At 47.1% G+C, this 27,974-nt stretch overlaps 1 protein-coding gene across 11 annotated transcripts in view; it reads left to right on the top strand.

Annotated features, from left to right (window-relative positions):
- Window positions 1-27,974, top strand: part of DCDC2C (doublecortin domain containing 2C) — a 5,988,712-nt gene that overhangs the window by 4,846,101 nt on the left and 1,114,637 nt on the right. The window lies entirely within an intron of this gene.

Here is a 27,974-nt window from a genome sequence, read left to right as displayed (position 1 = left end):
CGGTGGATTTCTTGCAATTTCGCGAATGCGAGCTGTTCAAATCTCCAGCCAGAAGTCAGCTGCGCGCCGTCGCGGGCATTTATGACGTACTCGCGTTGTCAAACTCTCGCCGTGCAAGATGCCAAGCCGCGATGGCGTAATTGCGTTCGAAAAACTCTCTCGCGATCACGCAGCAAGATCGAAAATGGCGCAGCACACGCAAAAATGGGAGAAAAACAACTCGGCCGGCTCAGAGTCAACGCCACTCGTGCAATATTGTATTTTTCAAGCGCGACCAACAAAATAATTCGTAGCTTGCGAATTTGGGGATTATTGGGCAATTTCGCGCGATTCGCGGATCGCGAAATTGTCAAAAATCCGCAAATTCGCCTGCGAAACGGATTTTACGCCCACGCTTAGAAGAAACACACCCTGATATTGGTAGGATGTATATCTAAGTGAGGGATAGGGCGATGTTCATATTTAGGGCATGGTATCTGCATTACATAGGACCCAGAGTGGATGTTAAGTTAGAGAGCTGAATTCAAGGCCATTTTAAAGGACGTTTGCCCACGGAATATTGTCATTCAATCCTGTTATATGAGTGGACAGTCTATAGATCCATCTTTGTTCCTTTTCGTATCGGCGTTTCTGCAAGTTGGGTCCTGTGGTAATCTGTTCGATCACTGTCCATACCATATCGTTGGGCGGATGGTTGTTTTCAAGGAAGTGGTCAGTTAGCCTGGTTGCGCTTTTTTTGCACCGGATGGTGCTACGGTGTTCGCAGATTCGCTGCTTTACCTTTCTGGTTGTCATCCCTATGTATTGTTTTTTACAGGTGCATTCAATTAAGTAGACCACGTCGTTGCTGCTATTGCAGTTAGTATGAGATTGTTGTCTCCACACTTTGCCAGCTTCGATGTCAAGTGTTTTTATATTTCTCGTTAAATGGCACACGCTGCAGTTGCCACAACGATAATGCCCAGTGACCTCTGGTAGGCCCCAGACTCTGGTGATGGATTTGTTCTCAGTAATAGTTTTGATTTTGGGCCTTGTGTTTACCAGGGTGTCCTTTAGACTGTGAGATTTTTTGAAAGAAAAAAGAGTTTTTTCCCAATAGAGATTACCAGTATCCAGGATGGCCCAATGTTTGTTGATGCTCCTAGTTACCTGGTTAGAGATGGCATTAAAGGTGGTTACACATGTGAGTGGTACGATGACTCCTGAAGGAGTTTTTTCTTCCAGAAGGGCTTCTCTGGGATGGTTTCTAGCTCTCTTTTGGCACTTATTCACAATTTTTTTCGGGTACCCTTGTGCCAACAATTTGTCAGATAAATCAGATGCTTGTTCTTTATATTCTGCCAACTTACTACAATTTCGTCGTAGACTTAGGAACTGCCCGTAAGGGAGGTTTTCTCTAAGAGGGCGAGGATGAAAGCTTTCAAACCTAAGCAAATTGTTTTTGGCGGTGGGTTTGTAATGCGTTCTGGTCTCTAGGCGTTCATTCTCCCTGGTAATCACCACATCAAGGAACACAATGTTCTCATTGTCAAAGCAGTTGGTGAATTTTAGGTTCTGATTACAAGTATTGATCCAGATGATGAATTCATTCAATCGATGGACAGGTCCTTGCCAAATTGCCAGGACGTTGTCGATGTAACGTTTCAAAAATTTTATGTTATCCTGTAATGGGTTTTGGTCGCTCAGGATACATTTTTGTTCAAAGTCAAAAACATATAGACTTACCACGCTAAGCAAAAACACTGCCCATTGAAGTGCCCCCTGTTTGTAAATAGAGGGAGCCCTTGAACTCGAAGTAGTTGCGTTTCAGTGCCAATTTGGCACACTCGAGTACGAAAGCTCTCGGTGTGTGGAATGTCCATTGGGTATTGGTCAGGGTATTTTCCAGGACTGATATTGTGTCATCCTATGGTATGCTCGTGTACAGGCTCTCAATGTCAAAGCTGAGTAAGATAGTATTTTCATCAACCACAATATCCTGCAATAGATTTAATAGACTTTTGGTATCCTGTAAGTAGGTAGAGGTGTTTTGGACAATTGTTTTTAGAAAAAGGTCGCAGAATCTAGACAGAGGTTCCAGTAGGGAGCCAATGCCCGAGACGATAGGTCGTCCTGGGGGTGGTAGTCTGCCCTTGTGCATTTTGGGCAAGATATAAAAGTACGGGGTCTTGCCTTCTGTGGTACATAAATAATCTGCCTCTTGTTTGGATATCCTGCCTGATACTTTGGCGGTTTCTACTAGTTGTTGTATTTCTGACTTGAGGTCCAGGGTCGGATCTGCTTCCAATTTCTGGTAGTGTTTAGTGTCATTCAGGAATCGAATACATTCCTCACGATATGTGCTTGTGTCCATAACCACTAATCCGCCGCCTTTGTCGGCGGGTTTGATTATGATGGTATCGCAGGCACGAAGATCTGATATTGCTGTATTCTCTGCACGACTCATATTCTGGAACTGAGATGTGGCATTCATTTTCTCCACATCATTATATACAGCCTGTTCAAAGGTAATCAACTCTACAGGAGTTGTGTGAGGGGGCGGAGTGAAAGTGGATTTTATTCTCAGTCCGCTCTCATTTTGAATTTCAGTTTCTGTGGGGGTTCCCTGCTTTTCAAAAAATGCCTTTAGTCTCAGCTTTCTAAAAAAGCCTGCCAATTCGCAGTGTAATTGGAACTTGTCCAGACGTGCCGTTGGCACAAAACCCAGTCCTTTGTTTAGGACACTTTCTTCAGTTTCTGACAGGGGCCTGGTAGAAAGATTTGTCACTAGGTTCTCGCATTGCTTGTTCCCGCTTTGCTCCTGGTCTGGCCGCTCACTGGGTCGTCTTCCTCCCAGTGTACCTTATTCATTTGTCTTCTTCTTCCTTTTCCCCGCCTGCCCCTGGCTAAAGAAGGAGGCCGAAATTGGTTTTGTTGAAAGGGGGGTAGTTGGAAGTGTGGTTGGAAAGGTGGTTGCCAGCCGTACATAGGGAAGTGGGGTGGTTGGTTGTAAGGGTCTTGGAACATTGGTGGATTGAATTGTGGCCAATGATTCTGGGTTCTATATCCACCCCTTGTTTTTTGTTTGGTATTACCGCTACTTGAACCATTGCTGCTATTAGATGAATTACTTGAAGCATCAGAATCAGATGTGCGTTTTTCTGGAGGTACGAAGTCTGGGTCAGAGTAAGGATATGTTTTTACAAAGGAGAAACGTTTGAGATCTTTTTGGAACTTCGTGACCTTTTGTTGAGTGAGGTTCTCCCTGTACTCATTTATCTCCTTATTTATTTCATCCAGTTTCGTCTTGTACCCAGAGATACTGGTTTTTATATGTGTTTCTGTTTTTTGAATTTCAATTAGAATAGTCTCTGATAGTCTTAGAGCGGTTTTTAGAATTAACATGATCCAGTCATGTGTGCAATGCCACGCAATTAGCGCCCAATCCTTCCTGAAGACAGGGTCTTCAAGGAAAATCTGTGGTGTATCTATTACCAGAAGGCCCTTGGGAGCCATATTATTGGTCACATACTCTTTTAGGATGGTACCATGTAGTATAGTTCTTATCCTATTTCTCTTCATTTCCGATAGTTTTTCCCAGTCACTTGTCTGTGCGATGGTTTGTGAAATGCTTGCATCTGCGAACCCGGAAATGTCTTCCAGGATGGCATCAATTTCCTCAGTGGAATATGAAAGACCTTTGTTTTCCCCCATCGTGTGCCTTGTTTGTAGAGTATGTTGTGTGAGTAAGTAAAAAAAAAGGATAAAGAAGGACAACTCTCGCAGCTATGCGCTGCCAAGATACAAATAAACAAAAGGAGAGTAAGGGAATCTATTCACAAAAGTGAATGGAGAGTACTCCTGGTCACCTGGACTAAATATCTGAATAGCATGAGAGGAGTACCACCAGAATGAGCTCAAAGAGCAATCTGAGTGGGATGACTAAGGCTGAAAAAAGAAGAAAGTCCTTCTTTGTTTTTTATAAACCCCTCACTCACCAACCTGGTTGGTGACATGCTTCATCATCGGGGTCCACCCTGATAGCCGAGTGCCATCAGGGTGTGTTTCGACACCTAAATTACAGTGGAGCTGGTATTCGTGTGAATGGTGCAAAAAACTTATGTTAAAAATTGTCCTGGTATGACTTATGTGAAAAATAACTTTTATTCTAAGACTACTGGACAATATTAAAATGGTGTGTAGATACAATTAAGGTTTATTATGACCATGTGTATCTGTATGTGATAGGTCTACATGTTTTAACCCGTGGTTGGAAAATGCCGGGTTTTCTTCAGGACCAGAGGAAAATGGGTGGTCAGGGCACACTAACGCACTGCCAGTCCTAGATTCCTTATTACCTACTAAGAAAAATCTGTTGTAAGACAATATCTCATTCCCAAATGGGTGAGAAAAATACAAAAAGACCTGTGGGAGAAAAAGAAATAGTCACAAGAAGACCCATTACGTGCCTGTAACGTAGTGAAGTGCTGACTCTCACAAATCTGCTTGCTCAGTGAACATCCCAATCAGAACTATAGCGAACTGGTCATGTGCGGTGGCGTCGCCAAGCAAAAGTGACTACTTGTGTTGGCGCTTACCAATCTCTTAAAAAAATAAAAAAGAGAAGAACAGGCACACCTATCAACATTGGCGTGCTCAGTGGTCAAAACGACCACTGATAGGTAGGCACCACTGATAGGTAGGCACCTCGCAGGGGAAGGGCTGTAATTCATTAGTGAGTCCCTCTCCATCACTGTGATAATAGACAACCTAAAAGTAAATCTTCCAATAGTCAGAGGTAATTTGGTATATGAATTCAACTTATCCTGTTCAGAGAAGCAAGGACTGTTAATGACTTTCCAGAAGAGAGTTCTATCTTTTAATTTGCTTTCTTGTAGCAGCTCATTGTATGCCTGTTTTTGAAACAGGGGCCTCCTTTCCTTAAGGGCCCTTTTATAACAACTTTGGCAGCTGGCCACCTAGAATCTGTCATGGGGAGTCTGTTGCAGAGCTAACTTAAGGTTCTTGAGCACCTTAGAGCACTCCCCATCAAACCATCTCGGATTATCCGAACAGGTAGTCGCTACTGGGACGGTTAGCAAACTAGCAACTGTCTGGGCGATAACAATAAATTAACTAACTATATCCTCTTCTGTGGCTGATGTATCTAAACACTTGAATATCTCCTGCTGTCTTACTTTAAAAAGAGAGTGATTAAAAACATTACTATCCACCTGCGACCATGCAGTTGCCTCCCCTGATCGGTTGCATCTATTGTGCCCACATTCCTGCTACCTGGCATTAACTGGGTGCCCTGCACCTCCAGCCACTGATTCAAGGGTTTGTGGTCGCTAAAGGGACTGTGTAAAATTTTTAAAAGATATATAATACGGCCCACTGATGATGAAACAAAAATAAAATCAATAGTTGTAGCACATCCCCAACCTTTATAAGATGGTGGGTGGTCATAGTTTGGGGTGTTAGGTACCTTATCTCATGTAAATGTTAAATCATAAGTGTTTAGAAGGACATTAAGTTCACGGCTGTCGGGGAGTGCTTCATGTGCCGTTCTTCTGACACCATGCACATGGAGAGGTCTTGCAAGCTCTGTCAGGTATTAGGATATTGATGACAATTGAAACTCCTAATAGGGTAGTACCAAGAAGTGGGAGGCAAGATGGTGGCCGTCTGAGACCGTAGCAGCATGCAACCCCAACTGAGAGCTTGATCCATCTATGCGGGAATAGAGATGGGACGCAGTGATGACCCCTGAAAGTTATGAGGAGGCATTAATGACCGCCCAAAGCTGTGGACATTACCTGCACTTAATAGGAACACTAATTGGTCTGGCGGTACTGACGCGCTTTTCTACGGAGATTGCCAAAGATTTTGTCAGTGGCAGTGACCCTTACCTGGAATCCAGGTAATTCACGCTCGCCGAGACTGAGGCGGAAAAGATGGGGCTAAAAACAGCAGGAGGTGCCGCCAAGACAAGAGCAGCATGACTAGTGTTACGGGGCCAGTCGGAGACGGGAGATGCCAGTGAAGAAGTGGCAGTACCAGCGCTGACTTCGCCAGTGTGGAGCCCCGGGTGGGTGATCCTTGGACAGCCTGCTGATTCATGCCCGGAGAGAAGAGGAGGAGGCGGGGCAGCAGTAAATATTCAACCGGCTGGCCCCTCGCTGGTTGTTCTAATGAGAGGCCCCCGGGGAAAGCAGCTCTGCTTCACGGCAAGGTGTATGAGAACAATGTGACCGGGCAGTGCCAGGAGTGCGGCTTGGAGAAGGGGAGAAATGCAGAAGGATTCCCCAATTCGAATATGGTCCTACAGGCAACTAAGCTGGATGAGTTTAAAGGTAGGCCTGGAGAGAACTCCCAAGTAGCTGTGACTATGAATGAGGGGGGGACACCAGCCATGCTCCAGACACCAGTTCTAATGTATTTGGCAATTGAGGAGAATCCAGGCAATGCTAATGCGGGTGTTGGAGGGCAGGATCCCTTTCAGATTAATACAGTAATAACCTCTCCCCAGGACTTTTGGAAAATGTCTACTTCCCAGATGGATGAGCTTCTAGGAGCAGGCTATGTAAATGTTGGGAGTGTGGAGAAAGACATTGGGGATGGGAAAGAGCCAGACAAGGAGCCTAGTGATTACTTTTTTTCCACTATCAGAAGGGGTGAATGGTCAGAGGATCTCTCAGATATCTCCACAGACCTGACCAACAGTGACTTGGATGAGGCTGATGGTGGCAAAGTAAAAACTGTCTTGAAAAAGAAAAAAAGAAAGTCGGGAGCTAAGGACCCTACTTGAGATTACACCCCTACAAATCAGCATGCGGGCCAACTAGCTAGCAAACAACAAGTTTCGGACCAGGGGGGACCCACCCCGGACGCTTGAAACAATTTTCCAAGCCATATCGCTGCATCGTGTTGAGACGAGACAGGATGGACGCAAGACCCAAGCAGCAAAGTAGTGTAATTGGGGAGAGACTGACCGATTTGGAATCAAGGGTTTGTGACAACTGAAACAGATCTTACCATGAACCAGACACTTATAAATCTCACACGCCTTAATTAGTAGATGTGCAATGTAAGCTAGAAGAGCAGGAGAAACAGCATAGGAGTAACAATCTGAGGGTGCTTGGGGTTCCTGAGGAGGTTGAAGGGCTGATGTCCGCCCATTTATTGTGAAACTATTTTGTGGAGAGTGGGGGGATGGTTGGTGGTTAGGGGAACTTGAGGAGAGAAACATATCCAGAATTGATGAGTTAAACTGTACCCTATTAAAAATAGGAGAGAGCATGCAGGTCATTTTATTAAAGATGATAGAGGAAAGAAAGAGTGGCAGGGGATTATGTGGAGTTCCAAAAACTGAACTCAGATGGGGAGGATAAATATATGCTCTCTGAATGTAGAAGGGTTGAATGATAGAGTGAAAAGGGCGGGGTTATTGGAATTAGTGAGAACAAACAATATTGATGTAGTATGCTTACAAGAACCCCATATTCCCTGGGGTAAAAAGGAGCTGTTGGGTATTCGAGGATATAACCTACTAGCATGTACCTCCCAAACATCAAATACAAAGGCGTGGCTATACTTGCTAAGATCAAATTGGGACTGGCCAAATGAAACGGAGTGAATACACTGGGTAGCTGGGTTATAGTAGAATTAGAGGCCGGATTCACCATATGTTCAATTTATGGGTCAAACCAGGATGATCCTCAGATATTCGAGGATCTGGAGTTGGCGCTTGCATCATGGCCCAGCCCATTCATTTTATGGTGAGATTTTACCATTTCACTTGACTTAGGACAAGGACAACATATTCAAGGTGGGTATCTTGGTCAAAATCCGAGTCCCAATAGGGCACTAGTATCCCTCAAAAATAGTCATGGTTTAGTGGATGCCTGGGCGTTGAATAAACCAAACATTGCTGGCTATACATATTATTCTTGTCCGCACAGGAAGTATGTTCGGATTGATTATTTCTTCTGTACAAGAGATGTATTGAATGTAGCAAATATTTAAAAACTTCCCAAGGTGATCTCAGATCGTAACCCTCTAATCTTGGAGATGGAAATGCAAACTTTAGGAGAACTCAGAGGAAATGGACGTTTGGCAGGAAACTCCTTGTAAATGATTATATCGAACATATTAAGAATTGGACACTTTGATATGAATAAATATAGTGCTTGTAGGGGGACGGTGTGGGATTATTTTGAAGCCTGTCTTAGAGGGGAAACCCTCAGCTTTGTTGCAAGGGCTAGGACCTCGCAGAGGATTAGGAATCAACAACTAACGAGGGAGTTAGCAGAGGCATAAGAGAAGCACACCTCCTTAATAGAACAGGGGCTGGAACGGGTTCAAATCCAGTATCAAATAATAACTCTGAAAGCTGAAATTAATAGCTGGCTAACACAAAAATCTGCAGAACAATTCCAATCCCAGCGGAATGGCTCCTATGAAAATAAATGGTGATCTAGTTGGGAGGAGGTTAGCTCTTCAGACCAGGCAGAAGAACTCATTGAATGCAATATCTCCTATCAAAATGAGCGGGCATACATACACAGATCCAGATGACATTATCGGGGTATTTAAGTATTATTAGCCAACCTTATATCAAGATGATAAGAATTATGATAAGAATACAGTATTACAGGATACAGCCCGCTTCGTGGCTAACCTTGAATTAGGCAAAAGGTTGGATATTTTAACTAAGGAAGATCTATAAAAAGAAATTCCACTTGAGGAAGTCCAGGTAGCACTGTAAAGAAGGGCAATGGGGAAAGCTGCCGGTCCCAATAAGATTCCGCTAGAGATCTACAAGATATTAGGAGAAGCAATAGTCCCTCTTTTATTGGATTTGTTTAGGGACGTCCAATATAGTGTGGAACCCCCTGAATCATGGAAAGAGACCGATATTATAATTTTTCTTACAAAAGGGAAACCAGCAGACAATCCGGCATCTAACTGACCAATATCACTGATTAACTCAGATACGAAAATCTGTTCCAAGATATTGGCTAATCGGTCGGTGAGGGTCATAGTTCGTATGGTCTCCCCTTGACAACATGGGTTCTTCCCCGGGAGAGAAACAACAGATCACACCCGGAGGGCAATATCATTATTCGATATCATGACGGGAGCCAGATGGCTATGATCCTCCTTGATGCCAAAAAAGGCATTTGATCTGGTGTCTTGGAAGTTTTTATGAGGGATATTGGAGCTGAATGTGTTTCGAACATCAGTTTTTAAGGGCAGTTAAAGCTATGTATAGTGAACCAAAAAGCCCGGTTACAAATAATGGGGAAGGAGTCTAGTAATATTGTAATAACCTGTTCCCCCATTTTATTTGCTATGGTGAAACTTTTACACTCCAAGAAGATTAAGCCAGTAGTAACCAGGGCATATGAGACCAAAGTCCTGGCTTATGCCGATGACATTGCTATATTAACCACGGTTCCAGCAGAGGCAATCGAGGAAATTATCCAGATGGCTGAGGGTTTTGGGATTCTTTCAAGTTGTACTCTGAACGATGGGAGAACCATAGTTATCTGTACGGAAAAGATGGATTTTAATGACCATAGATGAGCAGATTCGGCAGTCTACTTGGGGGTCCGAGTTAGTGCTAAAGTGGATGAAATTATTAAACTTAATTTTGATCCTTTGATAAATTCAATAGCTACGGAATTAAAGAGAGTTAATGGGTTACATCTTTCTATTATAGGAAGAGGGAACTATCAGAAAATACAATGTTGCCTAAAATACTCTATTTGTTTCACTAAATATCCCTGGTAGCGGATGACCATGTACGGAAAATGTTGGACTATTATTTCTAATTTTATTTGGCAGTATGAGAAAGTAAGGAGAGCATTAAAATATCTAACTCACTGCAAAATAGAGGAGGGCTTAAAATACCCAATATTACATTTTACTATTGGGCGTCCCTTCTTCATCATATGACCTCCTTGTTCATTGCAAATGGAGCTAGAAATAATGAACTGGGGGAGGATATGAGAGTGCCTACAGTAAATGAACTTGCTTTGGGGAAGGAGGCATGGGGCCTGTTATTGAGACAAACTGAGCCGAGCTATTACAAAAACGTTAGTTTTAAAGTAATACATAGCGCATGGAGAATTTGGAAGCAAGTTTCAAAATGTATGACAATTCCTAAAATGTGCATATATACTCCCCTTTGGCGGTCTTTGCTATTTTCTAATCAGTTATATGATGATAAGGGGAAAAGATGGGAAGAGCTGGGGGTAGGCACAATTGGTGATCTTTATGGGGGGGTCGACAAGGTTTGCAATTTTCACAGCTTCAACATGATTTTGGAATCCCAGCAATTCATTATTTTACATTTGTACAGATTAGGAGTATTTTAACTATATGTAACTCAACAATGAATTTAGAAAGGATACCTCTGCTAGAAGCTATCACTAGGTGATCAAACAAAATCAGGAATACCTACAGTTTACTACTGGAAAAACTTCCAGATGATTTTGAAAAACATGAGACATCCTTGGTATTGAAATTGAATAATCCTGAGGTGGATATATACAAGAGGTTTTTTTTTTTGTTTTTGTTTTTTTTTAAAGTTTTCAACAAACCTTTATTGGGTCATCTTACAATACACCGCTCTTCGCCTACAACCCAGAGGCCGGCAGCAATCGTCCAGCAGTTAAACAATAATCATAGCTGATTGGCTAACATCCTCAGGGGCAGGCAATGTAATGTTCAGAGTTGTGATCTTAGTCAGTTATGGAATTTAAAGCAGTTTATCTCAACATGGAACGGCAAATAATTCAGCATCGACATCTCATATCGCAGCGGATAAAGTCTCATATTACAACCAGTCATATATGTCCCATTTCCTCCCTCACACATACCATCTAGGGTTCTCAGCGTAGGCATATACTATGACGCCGACGTGTCCCCTCCCCCGTAGAACCTGGCGTTGGTGCCTAACTGAGTGCAAGCTGACCTGACTGGGGGTCAATATCTTTCATTCTCAGCCATTCTGCAAACGGGGCCCATATGTCCTTTGGCCTAGACCTTTCCGGCATCTGTTCCCAATATCCCTCTAGTTGATCTTTACAGTACACAACTGCCTTTACCCAGGCCACCGCCATCGGGGGCTGTATCTTTCGCCAGTGTATGGCCACCTGTCTCTTTGCCATCAGTAGCAGCATTGCCGTGAGTTTCCGTCTCCCCACCGGGATTTCTCTCACATAACACATAGCGCCAGGCCAATCGTCCTCTCAACAGTGGTGCCTATGATGTGTTCAATGTGTGTGAGGACCTCCTCCCAGTAGCGGGAGATCTCCGTGCACTCCCATGCCATGTGCGTGAAATGAGCATTTTGTACATTACATCTCCAGCACCTGTCATCATCTCTCAGTCTCATACGGTGCATCTGAGTAGGTGTGCGGTATAAGCGATGCAAATAGTTAAAATGAATGAGCCGGAGCCTATAATTGGGCGACAGATATTGTAGATGGGTACAGCAATAAGACCACTGTTCCTCCGTGAGTTCCAGGCCTGCCTCATCATTCCAGGCCTCCCGCGATCTAGGACTTACGAGTGGGTTTTCCTTCTGTGTGATGCTATAAATACGCGTGACTAACTTGTAAGGCGAGGCGTTTGCTAGAATGTTTTCAAGCGCCGGTAACTGAGGCGGTTCGTTTGGGAAGTCGCCATAGGTGGCCCTGCACGCAGCTCTCAGCTGGTAGTAGAGCAAGGTATCAGATGCCGTAGGAGCCTCCGTGCCACACATAGCCTGCAGCGTCAGAAATGTCCCCGCCGGGTATAGGTCCCTCCCTTTTTGTAAGTTGTGCACCTGCGCTCTTTTCGCTACTGCTGCATCCATCAGCGGTGTCAGCAGTGGATTGCCCCTCAAGGGCATCGACGGGGCGTATAGTTTGTCAATGTGCGCCCTATTTGCTATCTTCCTCCAAGCCCATCTTACACTTTCGGCGGTGTCAACATCTTGCCGTGGGTGCTTGTAAGCTTGGAATACTGCCGTGTTTAAGGGGGTAGGGGATACTCTATCTATTTCAATCGCTACATGCGGTTGGTAGGGAACCTGATGTAGCCAGTAATGTAGGTACTGTGCTTGCGCGCTGTAAGCATATAGTTCAAAGTCTGGAGCCCCCAGACCACCCTGTGATAATGGCAAAGTCAATATCTGCCAGGAGATACGAGGCTGTTTATCCGCCCATATCAGGACCAGCACCGCAGTGTACATTCAGGGGAATGGGCAGGTTTACAAAAAGATATAGCAGCTTGGGTAGTATTATCATCTTCGCAATGGCGATGCATCCTGTCAAAGACAACGGAAGGTTTTTCCATCTAGCCACCTTGCACTCTATCCAGTCTATGGCCCTGCCATAGTTCAGCGTCCATAGTTCCTGTAGCGAGCGGCTCAGCTGAATGCCCAGATAGCGCACCCCCTCAGTCGCCCACCCTATAAGAAATTCTGAGTTAATCGGAGCCGTATCGTCAGTCAGTGGGAACATAGTGGATTTGGTCCAGTTAATCTGTATGCCTGTCAGACCGCCATATCTAATGAACTCGCGCATGATCGTGTCAAAGTTCTCCCGGGGATTATTGAGATAGACAGTTATGTCGTCTGCGTATAGGGAAATAAGGATTCCCCGCGTAGTGAAGCCTATGCTCTAATGGGCATGCTGCTGTCTTAATTTAGCTGCCAGGGGTTCAGTCGCGATAGCAAACAGCAGGGGGGACAGTGGGCAACCCTGCCTCGTGCCTCTGGTTATGCGGATAGACTCAGATGTGCGTCCGTTTACTCGAATCCTGGCAGAGGGGTCAGTGTATAATAGCTGAATTTGTTTTAGGAATAGAGGGCTAAAACCCAGCCGCTGCAGCAGGGTGAACAGGAATTCCACTCCAAGGAATCAAACACCTTTGTGGCGTCCAGTAGGGCCGCCGCTGCCTGTACGTGGGGGGCCAGATAGTGGAGCATACCAAAGAAGGTTCTCAGGTTATGCGCTGTGGATCTCCCCGAGACAAATCCCGCCTGATCTGTTAGCGCGATTTGCAGTACCATGGGTGTCAGCCGATCCGCAAGCAGTTTAGCGTAAATTTTAGCGTCGAGATTAATAAGGGACATGGCGGTAAGAGTCCGTTCTAGTAGGGTCTTTATCTGGCTTCAGGATCGTAATAATTATAGCTTCGCGAACAGTGGGCGGCAATCTACCGACCTCAAGCGCCTCCTGATACATCCCATGCAGCCAAGGAGCCAGTAACTCAGCATATTCCTTATAGAAGGCAGCCGTAAGCCCGTCCGCTCCCGGTGCCTTGTCCCTTGGCATGGCGTTTATTACCTTCTTAATATCGTCTACCGTGAACGGTAGCTCCATATATTGCCGTGCTCCGTCGTTAAACCACGCAAGGCATATCTCATCTAAGTATGTAACCAGATCATCCTGCGTCGGGGATACTCTAGAGGTGTACAGCTCCGCGTAGTAAGCAGTGAATTCCCTCAGAATGTCCGGTGGCGTGCGCACCGTCTCATCCCCCATTGTACGTATCTCTGCCACATAAGAGGTGCCCCGCGTCGCTCGAAGCAAGTTAGCTAGGGTCCTACCAGGTCTGTCCCCTTCACCATATTTACGTGCTTGTGCATGCTTATGTAGGTACACTACTTCCCGTTCCGCCTCAGTTTGATATTCCGTTAGTTTGGATCTAATGTTTGCCAGTGTGTCGTGCGATGGGCTGTCCACCTGCCTCCGCTCTAGGTCCTGTAGGTCTCTCTCTAGTCTCTGTAGGGTGTTCCGTATGTCTCGCAGTACACCAGTTTTCAAAGCAATGCAATCCCCCCTTACTACAGCCTTAAAGGCCTCCCACAGCACTCCAGGGGAGTCCACCGAGCCCACATTTAACGAGAAGTACTCCTCGATTCTAGTTCTAAGGCCCTCGCGGAAAACCTGATCTCTCAAGGCCTCGGAAGGAAATCTCCACGTATGGGGCTGGGTGTACGCCGGGGGCACTCTGATGCTTAACTGTACAGGGGCGTGGTCCGACAGGGTACGGGCAAGGTGTGAGGTCTCAGTCACCCACGCGTGTATGTCTCTCGTCAGTAACCAGTAATCCAACCGTGACCATGCCCCTCTGTGGTGTGTGATACAAGTGCCTTCCCTGCGCGCCGGGTTCTCCACCCTCCATGCATCGAGCAGTAGGAGATCACTTATTATCTCATGTAGCAGTTTCGCAGCATTAGGGTGGTGGGTACGTGAGGCTCCCTGTCTGTCCAGTGTCGCAGATAGTGGGATATTAAAGTCTCCGCCCCACAGTATCGCTATAGGGCCTAGTTTCTGCATTTCGTGCCATAACCCCCCATAGACCTCAGGGCTATCTGTGTTAGGACCATAAATGTTTACCAGGGCAACAGTCGTATTATACAATGCTCCCACCAGTATGATGTATCTGCCCTCCCTGTCAGCAATCGTGGATTGTGTTCGCCAATGTATGCCCCTCCTAATCATTATCGCCACTCCTCTAGAATATCTAGAAAACCCAGCCGCAGCAATCACCTGCCATCTCCTATTCCTCAAAGTGGTCGTGTCTGTAGGGAGTAAATGTGTTTCCTGTAGCATACATATGTCTATACCATGCCTCGCTAGGTAAGCGTGCGTGAGCCTAATTTTCCGGCGGTCATTTAACCCCCTGATATTCCACGTGAGGCATTTCAAAGTGTTCATACAAGTCTCAGTTGTGCGTGTCGCCATATCTCAGCTAAGTCAGGAACATCCGTAAGTGACAGCCGCCAATACTGCGACTGTCTCGCGGGTATGCCAACCAGTAATCCCAGAGTGCAGGAAATTCACACATCCAGCACGGCACACATATCGTAAATCTGACGGTCACAACATTCCATTGCAGCGGTATGCTCGACGACCCGTAAGACAACAAGAATGCAAACAACAACACGTTTCCCCTCCTCCCACCTCCCACACCAACCCCCCAATTAGGTCGTGTATCATGTTCCTCCCCACCCCAACACACATCCCTATCTGCAAAGCAGTAGCATCGATCAGGGATCAGTTCAACAAGTGACAAAACTGCGGGAATCATCCCAGAGGGTACGCAGGGGGACCACCTACTACCCTGTACTCATGACAGGGTGACCAAGCGCTGCTAGGAGCACCACTTCCCCGGAACCCATCGAACCATACCGTACATCATGTCAAATGAGTAGTCCAGGTCTTCCCTTTCCGCAGTTACAGCTCTCTTCCCTTTGCCGCAGCACAGTCACAGGCAGCGTGCCTCATATAGGCAGCACAGGGAGGCCTCATTCCACATCACTGAGTTGGTCCGGCGCACTCTGCTCGCCCTGAGCTACCTTTTGCTTTTGTTCTTTCACCAAGTGCTTAGCATATTGTAGCGCAGCTTTCGCATCAATAAAGAACGTCAGCTTTCCTGGACCTTGTACTCTCAATTTTGCCGGATAGATCAACGCATATTTCGTTCCCGTTTGTTGGAATATCTTCTTCGCCGGAATTAATTCCCTGCGGGCCGCCTGCACCTGGAGAGTGAAGTCTGGATATATTTCTATGTTATTGCCATTATACTGAATCTTGCCTTTTTCCCTGGAAAGTCGCAGTATAGCGTCTCTGTCTCTGTAATTCAGGATTCGGGCCAGTATTGGCCTAGGCGGGGCCCCCGGTTTTGGTGTTGGCCCTAGTGACCTGTGCGCCCTTTCCACTAAGAACATTGAGGACAAGCCGTCTCCAAAGAGGTCTTTCATCATGGTCTCCATGTATCGCTCCATGTTCGGGATATCCGTGGACTCCGCTACGCCCGTGACGCGTACGTTATTCCGGCGCGATCTCGCTTCCAAATCCTCATTCTTTTGTTGTATCAGTTCCAGAACCTCATCCATGCCCCGAACCTTCTTCTCCAGCTCTGTCTGGCCCTCCTCAGTTTCAGTTACCCTAGTTTCCAGTACGCTCACCCTGCCCTCCTGCTTGTCCATGCGTCTAGTAATGCCATCCATTCGGGCAGCCAGGGTGTCCATCTTAGCGTCTATTGCCTGCAGGCTTGTTTTCAGGTCCTGAAACATGTGGCGAATATCCTCGGCCGGGAACTGTTGCGCGCCCTCATTGCCAGTATCCGGCTCAGATTGGTCCTGGTTTGGAGCCTTCTGCTTTGTTTTGTCGAATGTTATTTTTGGTTGCCGAGTATCTGGCTTCCCCATGGCGCCACCAGCCGCAGCTATGATGGTCCTGAACTGCAATTCGTGCCTCTCAGTTTCCCAACACGGGAACTAGTGCTCCACTCGCGTAATCAGCGTCCTGTGGCAGCTCAGATGTCACCTGTCTGCGGGTCGTCTCTCAACTCACACCACTCTCATGCCTCTCAGTTCCCGTAGTAGCAGCCAAGTCACCAGTTAGGCATCAGTGTGGCACACTATATTGTGTCTATGTGCCCCCATCCAGCCATTAATGTGTGCCAAAAAGTTACCCCAGGTGCCACGTGTCCCGGGCTTCCAAGCAGTTCTCTGCCGCAAGACACAGCTCACCTCAGGTCACTGTGCCTCCACTCTCAGATCAGGCAGCCGTTTTCAGGAGTCCTCGGCAGGGCTCGAGGAGTGTCCAGTCTCACCTCCAGCAGGCAGCAGGGAATGGCAGTGTGGCCAGGCGGGCCGACCGCTCTTAAAATGGCGGCTGGGTTGCGACGTCCCCCGCAGGAGAGACAGCTCCGGTTGCTGCTATGCTGCTATGCTGCCTCGTCTGGGCGGCTCAACAAATCTCACAGGAGCCCGGATCGGCCCCGTTTCGCTCTTGTCACACACAGTGCCGGCCGCATGTAACGGAGCCCAGCCGGGGGATGCCCCTCCGCCCGACTCCCCTCGCAGCAGCCGCCATGTCCCGCTCCGAGGCTCCGGCCGGGAGGTCCCGAGCAGCAGCACGCTTCCAGATACGGATCAGTTGCAGGGGTCCCGCTGCAGCCAGCGGCTATTATCGCACTCCAGGTGCCCGCGATAACCCGCAGCAGCTCTTGGCACAGTCGCCGCTCCGGATCCTTCTCACTCGAGCTGGGTGAAAATCCGGTCCGCGGCTCAGCTCACCCGCGTAGGCCTCGCCCCCTCAGGCAGTCGTCGGGCAGCGGAGCCTTTGTTGCGCGTCTTATGGATCCAGTTCCGCCAGGGAGGCGACCGGAGGATCGGTCTGACCGGTAAGCTCTACGGGGGTCCGAGGTGCAGCGTCAGCTATGCGGATTAATGCCGGATTGTTGGCTTAGTCGGCGGAGCCGCCGAGTTAAGCGGCCATTTCGCTCGGTGGTCAGACTATATACAAGAGTTTATCCCTATCAGCCAAGCTATTTGTATCCACAAATTTAAAGGCACAACTTTATAAAGATATTTTTAATTTATATTTTACACCCTCTGAGTTATTTTTGTGGGGAATGTCCTAGATGTGGGGTAGGTCCAGCAACCTTGATACATATGTTTTGTGACTGTGCCAAATTAGGTGTACAGAAAAAGGGGTTGCTTGATTTCTGGGAGAAACTGTTTGGTCTCAGATTCAAACTGACTCCTACACTACTGATGTTAGGATGTGATAGCTCTCTGGCCCTCAACACTGAGCAGGGGACTGTTTATTTCAGCGGGGGGCAGCAGTATTTAGTATAATGCTAGCTACCGGGTGGAAAGATGCAGAACCTCCACCTTTTCAGATGTGGCTTGCCAGCCTGTCTGCTTGTATGGGGCAGACAGGCTAGAACCCGGGGGAGGAAAATCTGGGCACTCATCTCTGAATGGAACAAAGAAATGAGGGAGAGGAAGCAAGAAGATGGGTACTCAAGGGGTGTAATAGCGTGAAGCTGATAGAGTAAGCATGAATAGTACTGTTCATGATTTTACACTCTGGTCTTAAGTTTTAGAACTTTATATCATATTTTCTTGAAATTTCTATCCGATATGTATTATATGTCATGCACTTTATGAACCGTTTACGCCTTGGTTTTAATCTTTAGACGGTATAGTTTGATTAATACTGATAAGGCACTAAAGGTTGACCCAGTTTTGGGCCCTTTTTTCCTGCTATCCACAACTTTTATGAACTGTTTAAATGAATTTCATCCCTGGTCAATGTATTTACCTACTAAATGACTTGTGTAATATGTACTATCATTAATTAATAGCTATTTTGTGTGTAACATGGTGTTTCTTGATATGAAATAATGAAAAATAAAAAAACTCCAAATAGATTAAGGCTATCTTGTGGGATCCATAGCCCTGCTGCGATTCCAGGTGGGGGGGGGGGGGCACTTAACTCCGACAGGCTGGAAGGGCCCTGTTTCTTACGCTTTAATTTATTGTTAATCGCAGCACTAGTTTTGGCCTTGTACCACTTTAGAGTACCAGTTCATTTGCTTCACACATGCACATAGCCCAAGAGCTGTAAAACAACTAATCCTCCCCTTCCTCTGCCCAAAGTGGAGCCTTCTGCTGGGAGGAAGAATGTCTTCTATCCTTCAGAAAACAATGGTTTTCCACTGCCCAGTTCTCCTGAATACAAATAATGTTGAATGATCTTATACTTTGAATCCACATGTCATCTACAATTTTAGAATCTAGGTCTGCCACATTCCAGGAAATAAGTCTTACATCTCCCCCAAGTACAGGCCTGTAAGGTATATAACAGGCTGTGGCTTCCCCTTGGGGATTTAATGGACTGATGGGATTTAAACAACTTGAAGGATGTACTTCCTTTGCGCATGACCTGGGCACTCCAGGCTTACTTTTCTGTGTTAATATTTCCACCCGCACGACATGTGCTATACTATTTCTAAAGCCCTCTATTTGTCAATCCAAGCCATTAAGATTTCCAAATATTTTGTGCAAGTTCTGGGAATCTAAATGTGACAATCACATTATCTTCCTCAATTGTTTTCTTGGACCTCCTAATCCAAGAGAACCATCTGGCCATCAAAATGTGGCTATGATCTGCCTAGTCAGTGCGCCACTTTATTTATTAAATTGCCGCAGATTCCTCACTATGAGTACCCAAGTCTAGTACCCCAACCAAAACCACTGTATAGGGGCAACAGGCAGGAGGGAGATCAAATACACGTAAAGCCATACTATTTGTAATATATGAGCTTTCCTTGGCTGTCTCACGCACCTATAACTTAGGGCGCTGCTCCCCATCACCCCTATCCCTACCACTTACTTGGGGGGTTAAACAATCTTTGAGGAGCCCTCGCCGAAACTGTTTTGTGTATCGTAATCCCCTCCTCTGTCAGGTGATTATTAGGTAGTGGCCTGCATTTTAGATTGGTTGGCGAGGGCATTCTAGATCGTGCTACCTATATCTGGGAGGGGGCACCTTAGAAAAAGGCAGGGGCCGACATCGGCCCAGCCGCAAGTATGGAGGGGCGCACCGGCCCCCACCCGATACCCGCTCTTGGTGGTGGGGCGCGACCCATCGTGTCACCATGAGGAGGCGGGCGCGCCTCAACATGGATTGGACCCCGCGTCCCCTAGTTACCTGGAAGTGATCAAATCACTTCCGGGTCAAGGGTAGGGGGGCCAATTAGTCGGTCAACTACGCTGGCCTGTGGCGGTAAGGTCATGATTGGTGAGCAGTAAATTTAAGGTCCTTAGAGGGGGGCGTCATTCTTGAATGGGGTCGCCCAAGGGGAGGGACAAGTGGTCTCTCCTAGAACTCCAGGGGCAGTTACAGCCTGTTGGCTACATGGGTGCGGGGGACGGGGGAGTCATGCTTTCTCTAGGCTGGTTGGCAACCCCGCACGTGCACAATGACGCCAGTAAACGGCGCAGAGATGCAAGTGTCCCCTTTAATGGAGTTAATAGAGCGTACAGGGGTAACCGGGGGGCGGAAGTACCCTCACAGTAAATGGGCCCTCTGCGCATGCGCACTTCAACGGAATGGCGTGGTTAATTTGGCGTACGGGGGTAACCGGGGGGGGAGTACCCTCACGGTAAACGGGCCCTCTGCGCATGCGCACTCCCACAGGAGGGAGTGGTTTAAGTGATAAGGATCTGACACCAGTTAGTGACCTTGCCGTAGGCCCAAATTTGATATGAAGAAAATAAATATTGTATAATTGTGATTGATACGTTAGATTCGGATAGAAAATACCTTGTACCAGAAATATGTTAAGGTTAGCCATCTGAGATCTGTATATCAATTGTAATCAAATGATATGGAACGTTTTCTGCGTAATCGTGTAAATATTGTTTATTTCAATTTTGATTTATTTTTATGTTTTAATAAATACGGCCAGGGGTTGTACGACCTCCACCTCCAAAGAAAAAGAAATCCCTCTCATGTCCTTTTGATATTGTTTGCTAACGGAATGACGGGGGTGTCTTCCGGCAGTCCCTGGCCATAGAGAAAGGCGGGGGGCGACATCGGCCCCGTCGCAAGTATGACGGGGCGCACCGGCCCCCACCCGATACCCGCTCTCGGTGGTGGAGTGCGACCCATCGTGTCACCACGACGCGGCGGGTGCGCCTCAATATGGATTTGAACCCGGGTCCCCTAGTGACCTGTAAGTGATCAATTCTCTTCCGGGTCACTGGGGAACAGAGGCCAGGCGGGTGAGATATGGCCAGGCAGATGAGGGGTTAAAAGGACAGGGAGCGCACGAGTCTGCCTCTTTGACTCCGCGCTCCACGGCATGCCCCTCTAGCCTCTAGGAGGCTGTCATTTTTCCCACCCACCATCCCCTGAAGCAGATGATTGGTATTGTGTGTTATGAAGGTTTTCACAGGTTTGTTACAAAATGTCTATAGATGACAGGAGTGTCGGACTAATACGTTTTGTTCCTTAGAACATTATCCCATTTACAGGTCATCAATCGTCGTATTTATTGCTATTCATGGGTCAGGCGGTAAGGTCATGATGGCGAGCAGTAAATTTAAGGTCCTTAGAGGGCGGCGCCATTCTTGAATGGGGTCACCCAAAGAAGGGACAAGTGGTCTCTCCTAGAACTCCAGGGGCAGTTACAGCCGGTTGGCTACATGGGTGCGGGGGAGGGGAGAGTCATGCTTTCTCTAGGCTGGTTGGCCACCCCCCACGTGCACAATGACTCCAATAAATGGTGCAGAGATGCAAGGGCCCCCTTTAATGAAGTTAATACAGCGTACAGGGGTAACCGGGGGGGCGGAAGTACCCTCTGCGTATGCGCACTTTGACCGAAGGGTGTGGTTAATAGGGCATACGGGGGTAACCGGGGGGAAGTACCCTCATGGTAAACGGGCCCTCTGCGCATGCACACTCTGACAGGAGGGCGTGGTTTAAGTGATACGGATCTTACACCAGTTAGTGACCTTGCCGTAGGCCCAAATAGGATATGCAGAAAAGAAATATTGTATAATTGTGATTGATACATTAGATTCGGATAGCAAATGCCTTATACTAGAATTATGTTAAGGTTAGCCATCTGCGATCTGTATATCAATTGTAATCAAATGTTATGGAACGTTTTCTGCATAATTGTGTAAATATTGTTTATTTCAATTCTGATTTATTTTTATGTTTTAATAAATACGGCCGGGGGTTGTACGACCCCAGCTCCAAAGAAAAAGAAATCCCTCTCATGTCATTTTAATAATGTTTGTTAACTGGACAGGAGGGGGTCCTCCGGCAGTCCGTGGACATATTAATATGTTTAGCATACTTTATTAAGTTTATCCCAGAGCAGAGACAGCGATCCATCAGCATATCAGTGATGTTTTGCCTTGAAGAATTCCAAAATTCCCCCATGTCTGTCAGGCTAATTGTTGTCACGGATTCCTCCCCTCTGCACTGGCGCTCATTTTGCTGCCTGGTGCTCCATGATCACTTGGGTAACTGGCGACCCCCCTGAATCCGTTCCTTGTTAAGGGGCTACAGTCACCCTACTACCATTTCCATTTAAACCAGGGAGGAGGTGCTAGGGCTCTCATCTACTGCAGCAGGTATTAAAGCACCTGTGGCAGACTCCTGATGTTTCTGGGATTTGTGAGCTTAAAATTACAGTGTCTGAGGTTTCACCTGTTGGGCGTAATGATGGGCCAGCAGAGCCCAGAGAGAGTCTCTTCTCTGCTTTATCAATTTCCTTTGAAATAAACCCCACCGCTTTTGCCAGGCAGGAGTCAGTAGTAGTCCTCTTGTTGCTATTAGAGTTATTGGTGGGCGCTGCCTTCCTCTTTCCCATGATGGTCGATGAGGGAGAATCCTCCAGAAAAGTACAAAAAGCCGAGCCCCAAATACAAAACAAGCCGTGCATATTTAAGATAGTAATCTCAATGAAGCTGGCTGTGATAAAATATCTCCACTGTCCAGCACAGGCGATGTAGGTGGCCTTCCGCAGATAAAGATAATGTATGCCATCCTATATACCAGATCCGGTTTCCTCAAGCTAAGAGAATGGGCCCGGCCTCGATCTTCCACAGACGCGCACCGGTGGGCCCGCCCTTGCCCAGGCACGCCCACGTGTGTCCCGCACTCTGGGAAACTGTCGCAGGTTTGGAGACGAGGAGGCCCCTCTCTCCTGATGCAGGTGAGCAGGATGCTGGGAGACTGAGTCCCACCTCAGTAGCAGCAAGATAGCAGGTTGGTTGCGGGCTTACAGAGCCCATGGCCTTGCCCAGCACTGCGGGAGTCTGGCATGGAATTTGAAGAGGGGGACCCCCCTCTCTCCTGATGCAGGTGAATTGGATGTTGGGAGACTGAGTCTCACCCATGCAGCAGCAAGATGGCAGGTACGATGCTGGCTTACAGAGTCTGTGTATGTGTTCAGTGCTGCAGGAGACTGTTGCAGGTTTGGAGAGAGCGAGGCCCCTCCTGCCTGATGCGGTGAGCAGGATGCTGGGGGACCGAGTCCCACCCCAGCAGCAGAAAGATGGCAGGTTTGTTGCAGGCTTACTGAGCCCGTTAACGTGTCGTGTGCTGCTGAGACTGATGCAGGTTTTGGAGAGGGGGAGACCTCACCCTCCTGAAGCAGGTGAGCGGGATACGGGTGGATCGAGTCCCACCCAGCAGCAGCAAGATGGCAGGTTTGTTGCAGGCTTACAGAGCACATTAACATGTCCTGTGCTGCGGGAGACTTCCATAGGTTTTGGAAAGGGGGATGCCCCTCCCTCCTGATGCAGGTGAGCGGGATGCAAGGAGATCGAGTCCCACCCCAGTTGAAGCAAGATAACAGATTTGTTGCGGGCTTACAGAGCCCGTTTACGTGTCCCATGCTGTGAGAGACTGCGGCAGGTTTGGAGAGTGGGAGGCCCCTCCCTCCTGATGCTGGTGAACAAGATGCTGTGGGACAGAGTCCCACCCCAGCAGCAGCAACATGGCAGGTTCGTTGCGGGCTTACATAGCATGAGTGAAAGCATGTGAACAAGCCTGTAACAAACTGAAGCTAACCAATAAGCAAGTGCCATGATCTTTTCATAAAAAATAATGTGAGAAAATCTTGAAAAATGATGTTAGTGATCTACAGGCTGGTATAAAAACAATATGCCCATTCAATAATAAAATGGAATGGTGCATATTAAGGTATACATGAGCATTTGCATATTCGCATTACATATCATGGTATTACGGCACAGAAACAAGTAATTCTACTTCTCAAGTCCCCTTTTTACCCATAGTCAGAACTTATTAGAACAATTCAATTACATGCAGTTGGATTATTTCAATCGTAATTTCTTCATTATCTCTATCTTCATCAACCTCACATGTAGAGGATGTGGCCTTATGGCTAGAGCGGTCAACCTCGAAACTGGGGGTTCGAGTCTCAACAACAACGCTCAACATCTTGTGATTCTGGGAAAATCGCTTAATCTCCCGGTACCTGACAAAAATTAATGTTTCCTTCTCTAACGAAACTAGTGCTCATGTAAAGCGCTCTGATACCCAATGTCTTGGGTCCAGTTTGCGCTATATCAAACTATAAAAAATAAATTATGGAAAGAGTCTTTATTAGTGCAAGTGTGTTAACTTATGCACATCATTAGTTTTATTAAAATATATAAAATAAGTCCAATCATAATCACTGCAAATACTATCTCAAAGATCGTCATCCCCCAGTTCCCAACTATCCCGTACAGCCAATACCAGATGCCATATAGGTTGATATCTAATCCATTTTGTAGATCAGGTGGTTAAGCGAGGTGTTGGGGAAGATATGTATGTACAGCACTATGTACATTCTGTTGTACAAACACCCCCCACTAGATTCCAGGAGGTAATCTAAAGCCATTATATTTTATTTTATATTTTGCATGATCAGTAATTTATCCCAAAGCAATAATAGTTGCATTTGCTACTTGTTCCAATATTACTTTTAGTTTCTCAAATTGCCGGCCCTACACCACATAAGTGGAAGAGAATGGAAAAGCCTATGTTTATTTCAGATATCTTCTGCCCCTGCTTCTATGAAGAAGGTGACTGGCAGAAAGATTGATACCAGGAGTGATGTAAATAGAATAACGCACCCCAGCTCTCTCCTGGGGCAGCCAGGGAAAGGCTTTAGTTCCACAGATAAAATAACCACAGCATTCTTGATGGTGATGTTTGCGAAAAACCATGCTGGTAGAAGATCAGTATTCCTACAGTGGAGTTTCAAAGCTCTTGGTCCCTGCAACAATGTCACGCTCACTTCAGACCACAAAGACACTCCATTTGCTTGCTTTGCAGTGCTCACAAACCATCCCCAGCCTGACTCAGTTTGATGAGTACCAATAGGCCAGGAACTGCTATGGGGATCGTTACACTTTTTATGTCCTTGGAAAGACCTCAGAAAGATGCTAGCTGTTGGAACTGGCCCTTCTTGCAGGGTCATTCTCAAATTTTTTGCTTCTTCCTCCCTTATTTTTCCTGACCCGTGGCTGTTGGCAATAGGACTCTGCGCACTTTACCACTGCTGATCAGTGCTAAAGTGCATATGCTCTCTATGTAAATTGTTATTCTAATTGGATATACATGTTTGGCATATTTGTATCACCATGAAGTCCCTAGTAAAGTGCACTGGGTGTGCCAGGGCTGGTGATGACAAATGCTACTAGTGGGCCTGCAGCACTGATTGTGCCACCCACAGGAGTAGCCCTAAAATGATGTCTCAGGCCTGACACTGCAGTGCCTGTGTGCAGTTTAGAACTGCCACGTCCTCCTGGTCAGTGTCCCAACTGACCAGGCCTAACCCTTCCCTTTTTGTGCACATCAGTCACCCCTAAGGAAGGCCCAAGGTACCCCCCTGGGCAGGGTGCAGTGTATGTGAAAGGTAGAGCATGTACTGGTGCAGGTAACATGTTCTGGTAGTGAATTACAGCCATTTTCGTTTTTCACTATTGTAAGGCTATCTTGCTCCATAGATTAACATGGGGGACGCTGGCTACAGTGGTTAACAAAAAAGGGGGTGGTCCCCGGAAGCTTGTTTCCTTCTCAGTGTAAGAATTGGCTTTTGTAGTCTGGTCTGCCCTGTTCCCATGATGCACTGGGCCAGGGACAGACTAATTTGCATACAGCCAGGTTCTGAAACTGGGATGGTGCAATGAGCTAAAAAACGGTGTTGGATCTAGCCCTGATCTCTTGACTGGGTGAGAGTATTCTGCTTAATTCAGAGACTCTGTCCCTCACCACCCCTTGTTGTAAATATTTTTGTCCACCCTAAGCGTGGAAGGGCATACTCAGACATGAGTCCCTTGCTCATTGCACCATCAGGATTCAAGCAAGCCGGGCCGAAGACGGCTGTAATGCCAGAAACCGGTCCCCGGAAGCTTGTTTCCTTCTCAGTGTAAGAATTGGCTTTTGTAGTCTGGTCTGCCCTGTTCCCATGATGCACTGGGCCAGGGACAGACTAATTTGCATACAGCCAGGTTCTGAAACTGGGATGGTGCAATGAGCTAAAAAACGGTGTTGGATCTAGCCCTGATCTCTTGACTGGGTGAGAGTATTCTGCTTAATTCAGAGACTCTGTCCCTCACCACCCCTTGTTGTAAATATTTTTGTCCACCCTAAGCGTGGAAGGGCATACTCAGACATGAGTCCCTTGCTCATTGCACCATCAGGATTCAAGCAAGCCGGGCCGAAGACGGCTGTAATGCCAGAAACCGGTCCCCGGAAGCTTGTTTCCTTCTCAGTGTAAGAATTGGCTTTTGTAGTCTGGTCTGCCCTGTTCCCATGATGCACTGGGCCAGGGACAGACTAATTTGCATACAGCCAGGTTCTGAAACTGGGATGGTGCAATGAGCTAAAAAACGGTGTTGGATCTAGCCCTGATCTCTTGACTGGGTGAGAGTATTCTGCTTAATTCAGAGACTCTGTCCCTCACCACCCCTTGTTGTAAATATTTTTGTCCACCCTAAGCGTGGAAGGGCATACTCAGACATGAGTCCCTTGCTCATTGCACCATCAGGATTCAAGCAAGCCGGGCCGAAGACGGCTGTAATGCCAGAAACCTGTCCTCGGAAGCTTGTTTCCTTCTCAGTGTAAGAATTGGCTTTTGTAGTCTGGTCTGCCCTGTTCCCATGATGCACTGGGCCAGGGACAGACTAATTTGCATACAGCCAGGTTCTGAAACTGGGATGGTGCAATGAGCTAAAAAACGGTGTTGGATCTAGCCCTGATCTCTTGACTGGGTGAGAGTATTCTGCTTAATTCAGAGACTCTGTCCCTCACCATCCCTTGTTGTAAATATTTTTGTCCACCCTAAGCGTGGAAGGGCATACTCAGACATGAGTCCCTTGCTCATTGCACCATCAGGATTCAAGCAAGCCGGGCCGAAGACGGCTGTAATGCCAGAAACCGGTCCCCGGAAGCCTGTTTCCTTCTCAGTGTAAGAATTGGCTTTTGTAGTCTGGTCTGCCCTGTTCCCATGATGCACTGGGCCAGGGACAGACTAATTTGCATACAGCCAGGTTCTGAAACTGGGATGGTGCAATGAGCTAAAAAACGGTGTTGGATCTAGCCCTGATCTCTTGACTGGGTGAGAGTATTCTGCTTAATTCAGAGACTCTGTCCCTCACCACCCCTTGTTGTAAATATTTTTGTCCACCCTAAGCGTGGAAGGGCATACTCAGACATGAGTCCCTTGCTCATTGCACCATCAGGATTCAAGCAAGCCGGGCCGAAGACGGCTGTAATGCCAGAAACCGGTCCCCGGAAGCTTGTTTCCTTCTCAGTGTAAGAATTGGCTTTTGTAGTCTGGTCTGCCCTGTTCCCATGATGCACTGGGCCAGGGACAGACTAATTTGCATACAGCCAGGTTCTGAAACTGGGATGGTGCAATGAGCTAAAAAACGGTGTTGGATCTAGCCCTGATCTCTTGACTGGGTGAGAGTATTCTGCTTAATTCAGAGACTCTGTCCCTCACCACCCCTTGTTGTAAATACAGTGGTTAACAGCATTTCGTCCCATAGGAACAAGATAGGACATAAGTATCTAGTATCCCTGAACTCAGAATTTAATAACACATCTTTTAGGAAAGGTTGTTTTTAAATCCTGTGTTTGAGAACAGCACTTTTAGAAAGTTGCTGTTCTCTTGTCTGACCCTTCTGTATGCCTGGGCCTGTTTGTGTATTGACTGTCTGGTTTGAGAGTGACAGGGGCTGGGGAATTCCCCAGGAGGCTGGCTGAGTCAGCCCTAGGCTGAATGACTGCATTTGCAACTTGAGTGGTGGGAGGAGTTAGCACTTGGGCCTGAATAGGACTGTGCCCGCCCCTACAGTGCTGGCTCCACCCCCTGTGGTGCGTCTGATGTCTCTGCCCTGCACTGTGAAAGGAGAGAAGGAATCATGTCAACAAAGTGCTCCAGGGCTGGGCTTTCCCCCCACGATGCTGGCTCCACCCCCCTGCTGGGCGGCTGAGGACCCTGCCCCTCACTCTGAAAGGAAAGAATCAGCCAGCAAAACAAAGTACTCAGGAAACACCCAGAACTGGTTCAGACCGGGCTCAGGGCCCACATGCACAGAGAGAACAAAGACTTTAGGGGTATAAGTACAGGACCCCTGACAACAGAAA

The sequence above is a fragment of the Lissotriton helveticus genome, chromosome 6 (genome assembly GCF_964261635.1).
Source record: "Lissotriton helveticus chromosome 6, aLisHel1.1, whole genome shotgun sequence".
In the NCBI taxonomy this organism is placed as follows: Eukaryota; Metazoa; Chordata; class Amphibia; order Caudata; family Salamandridae; genus Lissotriton; species Lissotriton helveticus.
The sequence above is the reverse complement of the archived record's forward strand: the minus strand, read 5'-3'. Positions and strand labels throughout refer to the sequence as shown.